This window comes from Nicotiana sylvestris, chromosome 9 (assembly GCF_000393655.2).
Source record: "Nicotiana sylvestris chromosome 9, ASM39365v2, whole genome shotgun sequence".
In the NCBI taxonomy this organism is placed as follows: Eukaryota; Viridiplantae; Streptophyta; class Magnoliopsida; order Solanales; family Solanaceae; genus Nicotiana; species Nicotiana sylvestris.
Window position 1 is genome coordinate 177412807 of NC_091065.1, and position 16614 is coordinate 177429420.

Sequence of the window (16614 nt, forward strand, 5' to 3'; positions counted from 1 at the left end):
AAACGGAGTGAAACCTACTCAAGTATCAAAGACAAAGTAAATTGAGGGCAAACAAGCCTAGTGCGGACCGCACAAAATGGAATGTGACCGCACTAGGTGATTTAGAGAGATGGCAAGATCAGGATTCAAGCAACGCGGCTGCAGTCCGCACTGCGCGGCCCGTAGTGAATGTTCCACGGCCGCACTGCCCTTTTGTGCGGTCCACGGAAGAGGTATTCAGAGAGATGACAAAAACCAGGACTCAGGCAACGCGGCCGCAGTCCACAATGAGCGGTCCACGGTGAAGGTTCCGCGGCCGCACTGCCATCTTGTGCGGTGCGGGGAAGAGATATTCAGAGAGATGGAAAATTCTAACGCAGTTCGCAGTCATTGTAGTGCGGACAGCGACAGCTGCCTCAACGGTCGCGGTCCATTTTACGCGATCCGCAGAGCCCAAGTTAGAGAACCCAGAATTAAAGTCCAAGAACCTAGCGCGGCCGCGGTCCATTTTACGCGGCCTGCGCAGACCTCATAGGGGTAATTTTTGTCCAGTTTTTCCAGCCTAGTATAAATAGAACAATTTATCATTTTTAGGTTATTCAGATATATCCAGAACTTAGCTGCACTCGTGGGAACTTCATTTATAGCCATTTTTGGCATCTTAGCTTCAAGTTAACAATAGATTCTTATATTTTCATTTAGAATTTAATTAATATGCCTTGTTCTTCATCTATTTCTCTATTTTCTTCTTCAAGCATGAGTAGTTAAACCCATTAGCTTGGGTTGTGGCTCAACCCTAGTGTGGGTAATTGATGGGTGTTGTCATTTATTGTTAGATTGACTGTGGGTATTTGTTATTTGGGTCAATTTTATGGTTTAATCTATGAATTGGTAGTTGCAAAGACTGGTTTGTGCTAAGTTGACTTGGCTCTTCGTGAGAAAGAGAGCCCAAGTCTCCAAAATTAATCCAACAAGGAATTGAGATGGACTCAAGAGAACTGATAGTCCCAATTAAAGGGTTAAACTTCGAGAGATTAATTACCCCACTTGAACCCTAGTTGCTTGAGCTAATTTGCCTACCTGTTTGGTTTCGAGAGAGTCAATTGGGAAAAATCACTCTCTCTACCAAGAGGTGTGAGAGAGGTAAAATTGTGCAACGGTTATAGCATAAGCCCCAATTATGTCAATCGAACTTTAGTACCTTCTACCCGTCAATTATCCACCTAGGTAATGTCACGACCCTAGTGCCTTCTTTCCATTAGATACAACTTAACAATTACCTCATAGCATAATCTAGTTTCAATTAATAGCTTGGTAATAGTAGTTTATAATCTAAAAACCCAAAAATGTATGAAAGTGACATTTGGAACAAATACACACTTCTAGTATAGATAGATACTCGATTGCATTCCTAGCTCCCTGTGGAAATCGATCTCGACTCTCATATAGGGTAAAAGTTATTACGACCCTCTCTTCCTACTTTTTAGTAGTGTGGAGTTTGAAGCGATCAGCAATCCTCGATCCTTTTATGATTTTGCATTCCAGCTCCACTATTCCTCGCTCCAGATATTCCAGTTTCCTGTTGGAAGTGACTGCCATCTCTTTCCATTCTTCAATCAAACTCACATTCCTTTCATGTATTTCCCGATGCTCATTCTCAGAGTCGTGGACCCTCTTTCGCAGCCTGTTGTATTTGACTTGAGCCTCAGCTTCCTCGTCTATGATCCTATTCCATCGACCAGTTCCTGGCATCACCATCCCCTTCAGATTGTCTTCCAACCATGCTGGGTAGAGTGGCTCACACCCTGCATGATACCTATCTGGCTCGACGGTATTCTTTTCCACAATGATTTTGCAGTGCCACATATGCTGGGCTTGGCACTTGTAAGGGACGTCATCGTCTTGAAAGTCTACCCTGAAATGGCTTATCTTGGAAACCTTGGGTACAACCTGTTTCATGCCTACTTGCCTCATAACTCGGATAGGGACATAAGGGTATATCCCTCTCAACCCAATCAGCACCAAGTGTGGAGCGTCTCTGGATCTGATGATGAATTCATCTATCGCGAACCATTCAAACATCCATTGCACTTGTTTATTGGTTAGATTGTTGAAGAACTCTACCCATTCTTTGGCATTTTCTAGCTGAGCAAATCTGCCTGGAATGTAAGTCATCTGCTTGGGTTGATGGAAGGCAATATGGTCGTTCCAAGCCCTTCGCAGAAATTTTTGGCATTAATGACCCTTTTGAAAATGTTCTAACAACCACAATTGCAGCAACAACTTACAACCCTCGAAATGCTTGATCCCTTTTTGGCAGCGCTCAGAGCCCTGTAGATGTCGGCTATGATCATGGGGACTATAATGTATGTCTGTCCATTGATCCCTTCCATCAAAGTTTTGGCGACCATGGCAAACCTAGTGTGGATTCTTTCCTTTTTCATTGGTAACACTATCAAGCCCAAGAAGCATACAATGAACACGAACACTCTGTGATGGATGTGACCTAGAGAAGTAAGAGAAATCTCATCATAGTAGGTATGGTAGGACTTGCTATGGCCATACCTCTCATACAAATATTCGAAGTGTATGTAAGATTCCTTCAGGCTTACCAGTTCAGCATTCTTCTTCAATCCCATCATCTTTAAGAACTATATACCGGCATGGTTTTCCGGCACCAATAATCTGGGACTATCCCAAGTCAATCCCACAAGCCCTCCAATTTCTTCTAGAAGTGGTGTCATTTCTATGTCGTCGAAACGGAACACAGACATCTCACTGTCCCAGAACAAAGTGGCAGCCTCGATCAACTTGTTGTTTGGCTCAATGTCTAGTAGGGAAGGCAAGTTACCCAGGTACTTCCTTACATGTTTCTTGTCACTTGAGGAAAGATTCTCCCACCAATCTAGCAGCAATGGTGGAATGTTGCTAACCATACCAAATCTGGGGACCTGGTGCCTCATTTTTTGCAAAACAAAAAGGTTAGGCCTTTCCCCCCACCAGACTCGACTATTTATACATTCATGATTAGCATATTGGCATTTAGTTCTCCAAATTAATGCGCATAGCGTGGTTGTGTCTGTTGGGATTATGGAAACCCCGGTGGACTTTGGATAAGGCTCATCTTAAAGGATTATTATGTGGACAACATAACTGATCCGACTAGGTTTTACCATGATGCATGCAAAATTTTGATCAGAGTAAGGTTACTATGGGGTTTTAGACTGGTACCCTCAAGCGGACAACTTGAGGGGGAAAGGCACGGAACCGTTGAATGCACCGCTGATCGACTGATTTTACCGCAAATAAGCCTTTCCAAATTTACCGGTAATAAATTGGAAGAGCGCAACCACTTATTAAGCATTGCTATAGAATTTAATACGCACTAGTGGCATATGATGTGGAGCATGATTTATGCAGCAACTAATAGCATATAGTCAGGTATTTGCACGTAGGAAAAAAATACAATATTTAAATAATTGAAATACAATTACAGAAAAGGAAAATAAAGAGACAAGTCAGTTTTAGGAATAAAGAATCATAAATGCTTAAAATAGGAAGTTAACTTCAAATAAGGGCAAAGGGGTCAAGATAGAGCATGCTTGGACTGATTCAAAAAAATAAGTTCATTATGGTATGATCCTAAGATATCCCCAGCAGAGTTGCCATGCTGTCGCGCCCCCTTTTTCCCTCCGCGAACAGAAGTCCGGGTTTCGACGTTTGGGGAAATAACTCGTTTGCTTTTGGGAATTGGGTATTTGAAGAGTCGACACCTAACAGATTATGGTGTGTTAGGGCACCTAGAGCGATTAACTCTTGGATTGGTTTGCATTACCAGAGATTTCGGGTAAGGGCTCAAGATAACCTTGAGGGGAAGGTGTTAGGCACCCCTCTCGGTCCACAATGGTGGGTCCCGGCCGAACTTATACATATGAACTAGTCCATTAACAAATAAATAGATTTAAACACATAACTACAAATAAGAGAAGGTTTCGGACATTACATGACTCAAATAATGAGAAAAAGGAAAGGCTTAAACAAATTGTATACACATGGAAAGTAAAGGGAATTTGGGAAGGAGGGGTCCTAGTTTGGTTAGCCTACAGGATCACCCCATGCAATATCCGGTAAACACTCCTCAATGAGGGGCTACACGTGAAATTAGCGTGTGGTCATCATATCCATATCTACCCTTCCCACCCCTTAGCAGTTATTAAGCGAATGTTATTTAGCAATCTCTATGTGTGTTGTTACCCGTCCCTTCTTAATAGTCCTGGAGGAAATTAGGACCTCTACATATAGGTAGTTCTAGATAGACCTCTAAGGTTTAAAGGAGAAAACACTAAGGCGATAAGCAAGAAAACATAGGACTTTAGCAAATAAAAGCAGGAAGGAGCAAATAAGAGGCTCAGCTTTACCTCCGCAGATAATGCATGTAAACAACACGACTCAAACATAAACAAGGGCAGTATTATTAAATAGGATCCTAAGACATGATGTCTAAGTAAGTATCAGAACACAAGAGACATACTCATTTATTTATTTTTAAACTTAGAAGTAGGGGCCTAATCAGTTTGCCTACTGATTTTAAGCCTGCTAACCATTAAGCAGTAAATGCAAAGAGGCAGTTTCCAGTTTTATAAGAAGTTTGACTACTTAAGGCTTGCCTAGGCATGAGATAATGCACAATCGTTACCAGAAGTATTAAAACATTGTAGGAGATATTTTACCTAAAGCATGTTGTTCTAAGTTTTACAAGATACAGAATTATTACCAATTTTACTTAAACAGGATAATTAGACGTGAGACTGTTTTATACCCTTTTTTATGCATCAGTAGTTTAACTAGGTGTGACTGAGCGAGTATGAACGAGATCCTAAACATGGTATCTAATGTGCACATATAAGGTTCAGAATGGTTTATATGAAGAATTCTTAAAGCAGGATTTCTAAATGCACAGCAAGTTACATCATGATTTCAAAATATGCATAAGTAACAGTTTATTTTAATGTTGTCGTTTATCCTAGAAACAAGATTTCTAAGTGATAATAAGGATGTCAAAATGAGATGCTGAAAACAGTATACATGAAACCTAGGAGCATGGTATCTAATGCAATATATGTTTTGCATGTATTGCTCCTAAACATGAATTCTAATGCACATATAGAAAAATATAAACCTAAAGTATGTTTTCTACCCTTTGATAACATGTATAGCTACCCTCCCTTTTTTCACTAGCCAACCCTAATATTCGTTTGCAATGAATATTACAAACCAACATTGAGTGAATTACATTAATAGATAAAGAAAAATAAGAAGTTACATTATAGGGAGCCTGCAAGTAGGCCCAGATTTCCAAAACCTCAACTGCTCAGATTGTTTCATAGCCTTTCTCAATATCCGGATGTATCAGAGTTCCCTAAGGACCTCAACGGATCCCGAGCAGTGCTCACACCCAGATTTCACAACCATATTTGAGTAAGTGTTGTATGGAAGGGCCAACTCTAATGCATTAGAGTTCAGAGGGATCTCATAGGGATCTCTAAGCAGTCACACATTAGAGGGGCAGAACTTAGGGATCTAAGAATAGAGTGAGAATGCTTGACATATTTTTGAAAAAAAGTTTAAGTAGGAAAACAATTTGAAAAGAGACTTGAAATAGTTTTGTAAAACAACAAAGGAGTTATTCAATAAGACAATTTTGAAAAGAGTAGGGCAATCAACAAACAACACACCAACCTCAGAACCAAAACAGGTTCAGCATCACAATAGAACAAAGAACCAAGATAGGTTTAGCACCACAAGCCTTCACACGAGGGTAAATGGGAATTGGGGATAGGTAAAGCACATAATAGTAAACACATAGCAGGAAGAAGTCTTTGGAATTGGTACAGATATGCTCAGAAACACAGATTAGACATAGTCAATCAGCAATGCTTAAGGGGTTCAGTATAGGATCAACATAATTTAAAATCAATCCCAGAATCATACAAGTTTAGGAGTGCAGACTACTTTACAATGAGATTCATACCAGAAACCAGATAGCGCAAGATCACATGGAGACAAACTATATAGAGGGGGGGTAACATGTTCATACTAATCCTAAGGAAGGGGAATACATAACATGCTAATAATGTAAACATATCAACTACAGGTTTCACAACAAAACCATAAGTAAAAGCAGACTAGAAACATGATGAATTGAAGTAATAAAAGGACCATATCATTTTTGGAACTTGAATTGAAATCGGAACATACCAGTAAAGAAGGTAGTAAACACAAAGTGAGGAGCAAGAGAGTAGAGTAATTAGCCTTGGCTTGCGACGGCTGACTTAGAACAATAGCAAGTAACCAGAGAAAAGAGAGCAGAAGAGAGTTTTTGTGTGAGAGAGAGTTGTTGAACCAATGTGTTCATGTCTTTGTGCTAATGAAAGAGTAAGGTACTTATAGTTTGAAAACAGGTAAAAAATAAGGCAAGAATCATAGTTCAGCAGTATTTATGGAACTATATACTAATTAGAATCAAATCAGTATAAGTACTTCCTTTAATTAAGGAGTTAAATTTAAATGGTAACAGGCAAATACTAAATAAGGAAGGAAATCACATAAGGCTGAATATAACAAATAAGAAAATATTTTTAGCATAGTACAAGTACACAACATATAATAGAGACTAGGTTCAGTAGATTCTAATCAAGGAAAATACTTAAGAATCAGTTGACAGCATGCTCGACTATAAATTAAGGTAAGAAAGTATCTTAAAGGTTAAAATCAGTAGAGAATATCACAAGAAATCAGTGAAGGATCAGTCACAGAGATTCAAAAATAGAAAATAGTACTGATTTAGAAGAAATTGACACAAATTTATGAGAACAAGCGGAATAAACACATAATAGGCAAGAATCAGAAACTCTAATAAGCCAAATAGGGTAAAATCACACAAAATTAGGGATTCACATAGAGCATAGCATGAATTAATAGAATAAACATGACATAGGCGGAAGAAGTAAAAGTCAGAGACACTAATGAACAAAATAGGATAAAACCACAGAGAATCATAAGGCTCATGAGAAACAAGCACATATACAGATTAAGCGAACATATTATCACAAAACAGACTCAGAATCCAGGATTAAAACCAAGAAACTTAGGGTTTTCAACATAATAACTCAGATGAAAAGAGAAAACTCAAATAAATATTTAAACATAGTGAAAATCATAGATTAATACTAAAATCAGAAGAAGAAAAAACCATTTTGAAAAGGGGTTAAGAAACCCTGGTTTGAAGATGAAGAGTCGTTTTAGAAAGGTCGGAAAATCTTTAAGGAAAATAGCAAAATAACTCAAAATATACCCAGATCTATTACAGATCTAAGAAAACAAGAGCTAATAGTTAGGGTTTCAGATAGATAACCCAAAGAGAAAGAATATCGGCCTAGAAACCAAAGGTTCTAGCCGGAGATGGAAGGATCTTACTCGGACAGGCCAAGATTGGCCTGAGAATGACATAAAAAACCATGGGGGTGAGTTGAACCGCCTCTGGTTCCTTTGAGGACCTCAAGGTAGCAGTAACCCGTCGTAGGAAGAAGCCATGAGGGTTGGGATGGTGGTGAGACCACTATAGTTACCGGCAAGTCGACAGCCGGTGAGAGCTTTAGGTTTTAGCAAAGAGAATTTGAGAGGTGAGGGGAGAGTGTAATGGAAGAGTGAAAGAGAGAAATGAGGGGGAAGGGGGGGTAGTCTCTAAGGTTAATTAAGGAAAGGGGAGATCTGGACCGTTAATTAAAATTGATCAACAGTCCAGATTAGACAAGGGATTGGGTTAGATAGGATAAGGTATTGGGCTTGGGGTATTTGGGTCGTTTTAATTGGGTTGGGTCTGATTTAATTAGGCTATAATTGAAATGAAAGTGGCTATTTATAAAATACCCAATGTAAATTAATTAAAATAATTTACAAAAATAGCTGTTAATCATAAAAATAAATTTCATACGTATAAAATAATTTAAAAAGTTTATTTAGTATTTAAAAAATATACATGATTAATTTTTGGATGAAAATAGTACAAAATCATATGATTGGGCTATAATTGCAAAGTTATTGCAATTATAGCCAAAAGGTGTCATTTTGGCTAATTATAAAATAATTTGGTCTTAATAGGACCAAATAAAATACATTACATCAAGAAATGCTTTTGAAATCATTTGTGAGGTAATTTCTAATTATTTCTTGAAAATAAAATGCTGAATAAATTAATAAAAATATAGGAGAATTGTGGAAAAATATCAATTGCTAATCAATGCATGATTTTAAAGACATATATGCAATTTGAAATATTGTTTGGAAAAAATTGGGTATCAACAACTATTCTTTGGACCATTACTTCAACAGTCAGTTAGATACACATTTAGTGCTTCTTTCGGTGCTCCACTTATTGTCGAGTTGTTCGATCTTGAGTTGTTGGACTCACTTATCCAAGTTAGAGCCTCTTCGGCAGATAGAGGACTCTAGTCTCGGCATGTTTAGGCATGATTTTAGCACATGTACTTCTTCATTTCTTTCGTATTCAGGTTATCTTTATATAGATCAATTTTACTAAAATAATTTATGCAAAAATAATACCTCACCCTAGTAGTGATTTCAGATGGAAAAAGATGCACATAACATGCACATTACTCATTTGTTAACTTCTTTAAGGACTAAAATCTCATATTTATTTTATTGTTGTGAAAAAAGCTCATCAAGTAACATTAATCTCTCTAGTATGCCCCAAAATTCTCTTAATATAATATTTTTAATAAGATTTATTTACATTGAAATATATCTATGCCCCGGTCGTGGAGGATGAGCTAATGTAGATTTAATTTTTTCTCCTTTGGCCTGTGTTAAATTATTTGCTGGACATATGAGTGTTCAATGTTAGTATTATCCAACTAACTATTATTAGCATGTGTATTGAAATAGGAAATATCGGAATATACAGTTTTAAATCTTTTGTGCTTCATATTACATGTTACATTTAAATAAGTTACAATCTTGCAGGTGATTCCCATTATATTGAGTGAGATCATTATTGTAAATTCACCAAATTGGATTTCCCTTGCTTATAACTCCATGGTGCTATAACGAAGTACTAGCACGAAAGCGCTAAACATGGAAGCATCTCACAACTTTCGTGATGGTTGGAGATGGTCCTTTTCTAGTAGTGAGTTTTTGGCTTTGTCACTTCTTATACTGTCTTTCTTTCTTTTTTAGCGAGCCCCCGAGGTTTCTCATTAAGAAAGGGCGTATGGAGGAGGCAAAAGCGTCCCTTAAGATGTTGAAGAAATGTGGAGCAGAAGCAGAGATGTAGATGTTGGCAAGCATGATGAAAAATGAAGGCAAGAGGAAAAGGAAGAAACTGTCACACTCGCCCACTTTACTGCTTAACATAGTGGCTCAAATTTACCAGCAAGTGTTGGGCTTTGACTCAATACTATTCTTTGGAACATTACTTTTGTAGTCAGCTAGATACACTTATAATGCCTCCTTCGTCGCTTCGCTCATTGTCGGAGTTGTTCGAGCTTGAGTTGCTGGACTCACTTATCCGAGTTACAACATCTTCAGACCGATGGAGGACTCTAGTCTTGGCATCTTTAGACAAGATTTTAGCACACATACTTCTTCATTTCTTTCTTATTTAGGTTTTCTTTATATAAATCGATTTAACTATAATAATACACAAAAATTATTCCTCACCCTAGTGGTGCTTTCAAATGGAAAAAGATGCACATAACATGTATATGAATCATTTGTTAACTTTTTTATGGACTAAAATATCATATTTATTTTATTGTTGTGAACAAACTCATCAAGTAATATTAATCTCTCTAGTATACACATAAATTCTCTAAATATAATATTCGTAATAAAATTTATTTACTTTGAAATATATCCATGCACTGGCCGTGGAGAATGAGTTAATGTAGGTTTATTCTCTTCTCCTTTGGATTGAGCCAAATTAGTTGCTGGAAATATGAGTGTTCAAAATTAGTATTATCCAGCGAACCATTATTAGCATTTGCTATGTTGTAAAATAGGAAATATCAAAATATATAATTTTAAATTTTTTGTGCTTTATATTGCATGTCACACTTAAACAAGTTACAATCTTGCAGGTGATTCCCATTATATTGAGTGAGATCAATGGTGGAAAGGCACAAAAGTGGATTTTCCTTGCTTATAACTCCACGGTGTTATGAGGAAGTACTAGCACGAAAGCAGTAAACATGGCAGCATCTCACAACTTCTGTTATGGTTGGAGATGGTCCATTGCCAGTAGTGAGTTTTTGGATTTACCACTTCTTATACTATCTTTCTTTCTTAGTGAGACCCCAAGGTTTCTCATTAAGAAAGGGCGTATAGAGGATGAAAAAGCATCCCTTAAGATGTATAGGAAATGTGGAGCAGAAGCACAACTAGAGATGTTAGCAGGCGTGATGGAAAATGAAGGCAAGAGGAAAAAGAAACTGTCGCACTCGCCCATTTTACTGCTTAACATAGTGGCTTAAAATTTTCAGCAAGTTTTGGGCTTAGACTCTATACTATTCTTTGGACCATTACTTCAACAGTCAGCTAGATACACCTATAGTGCTTCCTTCGGCGCTCCGCTTTTTGTCGGAGTTGTTCGAGCTTGAGTTGTTGGACTCACTTATCCAAGTTAGAGCCTCTTCGGCAGACAGAGGACTCTAGTCTCGGCATTTTTAGGCATGATTTTAGCACATGTACTTTTTAATTTCTTTCTTATTTAGGTTTTCTTTATATAGATCAATTTTACTAAAATAATTTTGGCAAAAATAATACCTCTCCCTAGTAGTGTTTTCGGATGGAAAAAGATGCACATAACATGCACTTGACTCATTTGTTAACTTCTTTAAGGACTAAAATCTCATATTTATTTTATTGTTGTAAAGTAAAACCTATCAAGTAACATTAATCTCTCAAGTATTAGCATAAGTTTCCTTAATATAATATTCGTAACAAGATTTATTTACTTTTAAATATATTTATGCCCTGATCGTGGAGGATGAGTTAATGTAGGTTTAATCTTTTTCTACTTTGACTTGTGCCAAATTAGTTGCTGGAAATATGAGTGTTCAAGTTTAGTATTATCCAACTAACCATTATTAGCATTTGCTAAGTTGTGAAATAGGAAATATCAGAATATATAGTTTTAAATCTTTTGTGCTTGATTTGCATGTCTCATTTAAACAAGTTACAATCTTGCAGGTGATTCCCATTATATTTGGTGAGATCAATGTTGGAAAGGCACCAACGTAGATTTTCCTTACTTATAGTTCCATGGTGCTATGGGAAGTACTAGCATGAAAACAATAAACATGGTAGCATCTCACAACTTCTGTCATGGTCAGAGATGGTCCTTTGCTAGTAGTGAGTTTTTGGCTTTGCCACTTCTTGTACTGTCTTTATTCCATAGTGAGACCCGAGGTTTCTCATTAAGAAAGGATGTATCTAGGAGTAAAAAGCGTCCCTTAAGATGTTGAGGAAATGTGGAGCAGAAGCAGAGTTATAGATGTTTGCATACAAGATGGAAAATGAAGGCAAGAGGAAAAGGAAGAAATTGTCACACTCGCCCATTTTACTGCTTAACATAGTGGCTCAAATTCTCCTGAAAGTGTTGGGCTTAGACTCAATAATATTCTTTGGACCATTACTTTTACAGTCAGCTAAATATACCTACAATGCCTCCTTCATCGCTCCGCTGAATGCTAGAGTTGTTGGTCTTACTTATCCGAATTACAGTTTCTTTTGCAGACGGGGGACTCCAGTCTCGGCATGTTAAGGCATGATTTTAGCATAGGTACTTATTCATTTCTTTCTTATTTGGGTTTTCTTTATGTAGATCAATTTTACTAAAATAATTTACGCTAAAATAATACCTCACCCTTGTAGTGCTTTCAGATGAAAAAAGATTCACATAACATGCACACGACTCATTTGTTAACTTTTTTACGGACTAAAATCTCATATTTATTTTATTGTTGTGAAGAAATTTCATCAAGTAACATTTATCTTTAGTATTCACATAAATTCTCTTAATATAATATTGTAATAAAATTTATTTACTTCGAAATATATTCATGCCTTGGTCGTGGAGGATGAGTTAATGTAGGTTTAATCTTTTCTCCTTTGGCTTGTGCCAAATTAGTTGCTGAAAATATGAGTGTTCAAGTTTAATAATATCCAATGAGCCATTATTAGCATTTTCTATGTTGTGAAATATGAAATATCATAATATATAGTTTTAAATCTTTTGTGCATGTCGCACTTAAATAAGTTACAATCTTGCAGGTGATTCCTATTATATTGAGTGAGATAAATGTTGGAAAGACACCAAATTTCCCTTGCTTATAACTCAATGGTAATATGGGGAAGTACTGGCACGAAAGCAGTAAACATGGCAGCATCTCGCAACTTCAGTTATAGTTGGAGATGGTCCTTTGCCAGTAGTTGGTTTTTGGCTTTGCCACTTCTTGTACTGTCTTTCTTTCTTACTGAAACCCCGAGGTTTCTCATTAAGAAAGGGCGTATGGAGGAGGAAAAAGCGTCCCTTAAGATGTTTAGGAAATTTTGTACAGAAGCAGAGCTATAGATATTGGAAGGCATGATGGAAAATGAAGGCAATAGGAAAAGGAAGAAACTATCATACTCGCCCATTTTACTGCTTAACATAGTGGCTCTAATTTTTCAGCAAGTGTTTGGCTTAGACTCAATACTATCCTTTGGATCATTACTTTAGCAGTAAGCTAGATACACATATAATGCCTCCTTCATCGCTCCGCTAATTGTTGGGGTTGTTCGAGCTTGAGTTGTTGGACTCACATATCTGAGTTACAACTTCTTCTGCAGACAGAGGACTCTAGTCTCGGCATGTTTAGGCATGATTTTGACACAAGTACTTCATCATTTTTTCTTATTTAGGTTTTCTTTATATAGATCAATTTTACTAAAATAATTTATGCAAAAATAATACCTCACCCTAATAGTGCTTTCAGATAGAAGAAGATGCACATAACATGCACATGAGTCATTTGTTAACTATTTTAAGGGCTAAAATCTCATATTTATTTTATTGTTGTCAAAACAACTCATCAAGTAACATTAATTTCTCTAGTATGCACAAAAAAAATCTTAATATACTATTCGTAATAAGATTTATTTACTTTGAAATATATCCATGCCCATGGTCACGGAGGATGAGCTAATGTAGGTTTAATCTTTTCTCCTTTGGCTTGTGCCAAATTAGTTGTTGGAAATATGAGTGTTCAGGGTTAGTATAATCCAACTAACCATATTTTGTGAAATAGAAAATATCAGAATATATAGTTTTAAATGTTTTATGATTCATATTGCATGTCTCATTTAAACAAGTTACAATCTTGCAGGTAATTCCCATTATATTGAGTGAAATCAATGTTGGAAAGACACTAAATTGGATTCCCCTTGTTTATAACTCCATGGTGCTATGGGGAAGTATTGGCACGAAAGTAGTAAACTTGGATGCATCTCACAATTCCCGTTATGGTTGGAGATAGTCCTCTGCCAGTAGTGGTTTTTTAGCTTTGCCACTTCTTATATTATCTTTCTTTCTTAGTGAGAGCCCGAGGTTTCTCATTAAGAAAGGGCGTATGGAGGAGGCAAAAGCATCCCTTAAGATGTTAAGGAAATGTGGAGCAGAAGCACCGTAGTTGTTAGCAGGCATGATGAAAAATTAAGGCAAGAGGAAAAGGATGAAACTATCACACTCGCCCATTTTGCTGCTTAACATAGTGGCTCAAATTTACTAGCAAGTGTTTGGGATTCGACTCAATACTATTCTTTGGAACATTACTTCTGCAGTCAGCTAGATACACCTATAATGCTTCCTTCGTCACTCCGCTCATTGTCGGAGTTGTTCGAGCTTGAGTTGCTGGACTCACTTATCTGAGTTACAACATCTTCGGCCGACGGAGGACTCTAGTATTGGCATGTTTAGACAAGATTTTAGCACACATAATTCTTAATTTCTTTCCTATTTAGGCTTTATTTATATAAATCAATTTAAATAATTTACATCAAACAAAAATTATACCTCACCCTAGTAGTGCTTTCAACTGGAAAATAAATGCACATAACATGCACATGACTTATTTGTTAACTTTTTTATGGACTAAAATATCATATTTATTTTATTGTTGTGAAAAAAACTCATCAAGTAACATTAATTTCTCTAGTATAAACATAAATTCTCTTAATATAATATTCGTAATAAAATTTATTTACTTTGAAATATATCCATGCACTGACCGTGGAGGATGAGTTAATGTAGGTTTATTCATTTCTCCTTTGGCTTGTGCCAAATTAGTTGCTGGAAATATGAGTGTTCAAAGTTAGTATTATCCAACTAACCATTATTAGCATTTTCTATGTTGTGAAATAGGAAATATCAAAATATATAGTTTTAGATATTTTGTGCTTCATATTGCATGTCACACTTAAACAAGTTACATTCTTGCAGGTGATTCCCATTATATTGAGTGAGATCAATGTTGGAAAGGAACAAAAGTGGATTTCCTTTGCTTATAACTCCATGGTGTTATGAGAAAGTACTAGCACGAAAGCAGTAAACATGGAAGCATCTCACAACTTCTGTTATGGTTGGAGATGGTCCATTGCCAGTAGTGGGTTTTTGGATTTGCCACTTCTTGTACTGTCTTTCTTTCTTAGTGAGACCCCGAGGTTTCTCATTAAGAAAGGACGTATAGAGGAGGCAAAAGAATCCCTTAAGATGTATAGGAAATGTTGAGCAGAAGCACAACTAGAGATGTTGGCAGGCGTGATGAAAAATGAAGGCAAGAGGAAAAGGAAGAAACTGCCACACTCACCCATTTTACTGCTTAACATAGTGGCTCAAATTTTTCAGCAAGTTTTGGGCTTAGACTCTATACTATTCTTTGGACCATTACTTCAATATTTAGTTTGATACACCTATAGTGCTTCCTTCGGCGCTCCGCTTATTGTCGTAGTTGTTCGAGCTTGAGTTGCTAGACTCACTTATCCAAGTTAGAGCCTCTTCGGCAGACAGAGGACTCTAGTCTCAGCATATTTAGGCATGATTTTAGCACATGTACTTCTTAATTTCTTTCTTATTTAGGCTTTCTTTATATAGATCAATTTTACTAAAATAATTTATGAAAAAATAATACCTCAACCTAGTAGTGATTTCAGATGGAAAAAGATGCACATAACATGCACGTGACTCATTTGTTAACTTCTTTAAGGACTAATATCTCATATTTATTTTATTGTTGTGAAAAAATAAATTAATATTAATCTCTCTAGTATGCCCCAAAATTCTCTTAATATAATATTTTTAATAAGATTTATTTACTTTGAAATATATCTATGCCTCGGTCGTGGAGGATTAGCTAATATAGGTTTAATTTTTTCTCCTTTGGCTGTGTTAAATTATTTTCTAGACATATGAGTGTTCAATGTTAGTATTATCCAACTAACTATTATTAGCATGTGCTATGTTGTGAAATAGGAAATATCATAATATATAGTTTTAAATCTTTTGTGCTTCATATTGCATGTCACATTTAAACAAGTTACAATCTTGCAGGTGATTCTCATTATATTGAGCGAGATCAATATTGGAAAGGCACCAAATATGATTCCCCTTGCTTATAACTCTATGGTGCTACGGGGAAGTACTAGCACGAAAGCACTAAACATGGTAGCATCTCACAACTTTCGTGATGGTTGGAGATGGTCCTCTTCTAGTAGTGGGTTTTTGGCTTTGCCACTTCTTCTACTGTCTTTCTTTCTTTTTTAGCGATACCCCTAGGTTTCTTATTAAGAAATGGCGTATGGAGGAGGCAAAAGCGTCCTTTAAGATGTTGAAGAAATGTGGAGCAGAAGCAGAGCTGTAGATGTTGGCAAGCATGATGAAAATTGAAGGCAAGAGGAAAAGGAAGAAACTGTCATACTCGCCCATTTTACTGCTTAACATAGTGGCTCAACTTTACTAGCAAGTGTTGGGCTTAGACTCAATACTATTCTTTGGACCATTAGTTCTGCAGTCAGCTAGATACACCTATAATGTCTCCTTCGTCACTCTGCTCATTGCCGAAGTTATTTGAGCTTGAGTTGTTGGACTCACTTATCTGAATAACATCTTCTTCGGCCGACGGAGGACTCTAGTCTCGGCATGTTTAGGCATGATTTTAGTACAAATACTTCTTCATTGTTTAGGTTTTCTTTATATAGATCAATTTTTACTAACTAAAATATAGCATATATAACTTGATATCACTTTTATATGATATTTTCAGGTTTCCTTGTTGGGTCTCTTCCTTTTGGTAGTAGACCATTGTCACGCCTCCTTTTTACCTACACCCCCAAGAAAGGAGTATAAGGGAGTTTTTTCAATTAAAGGACAATCGAAATGGGATCATATTATTAAAAGATTCAGAGTCACCACTTGGGATAATTTATGGTGTCCCAAGTCACCGGTTCAAATCCTGAATCGAAGAAAAGATTGACTCTGTATTACAGTCCGTAAACCAAAAATCTGAGTAAGGAATTCTGTTA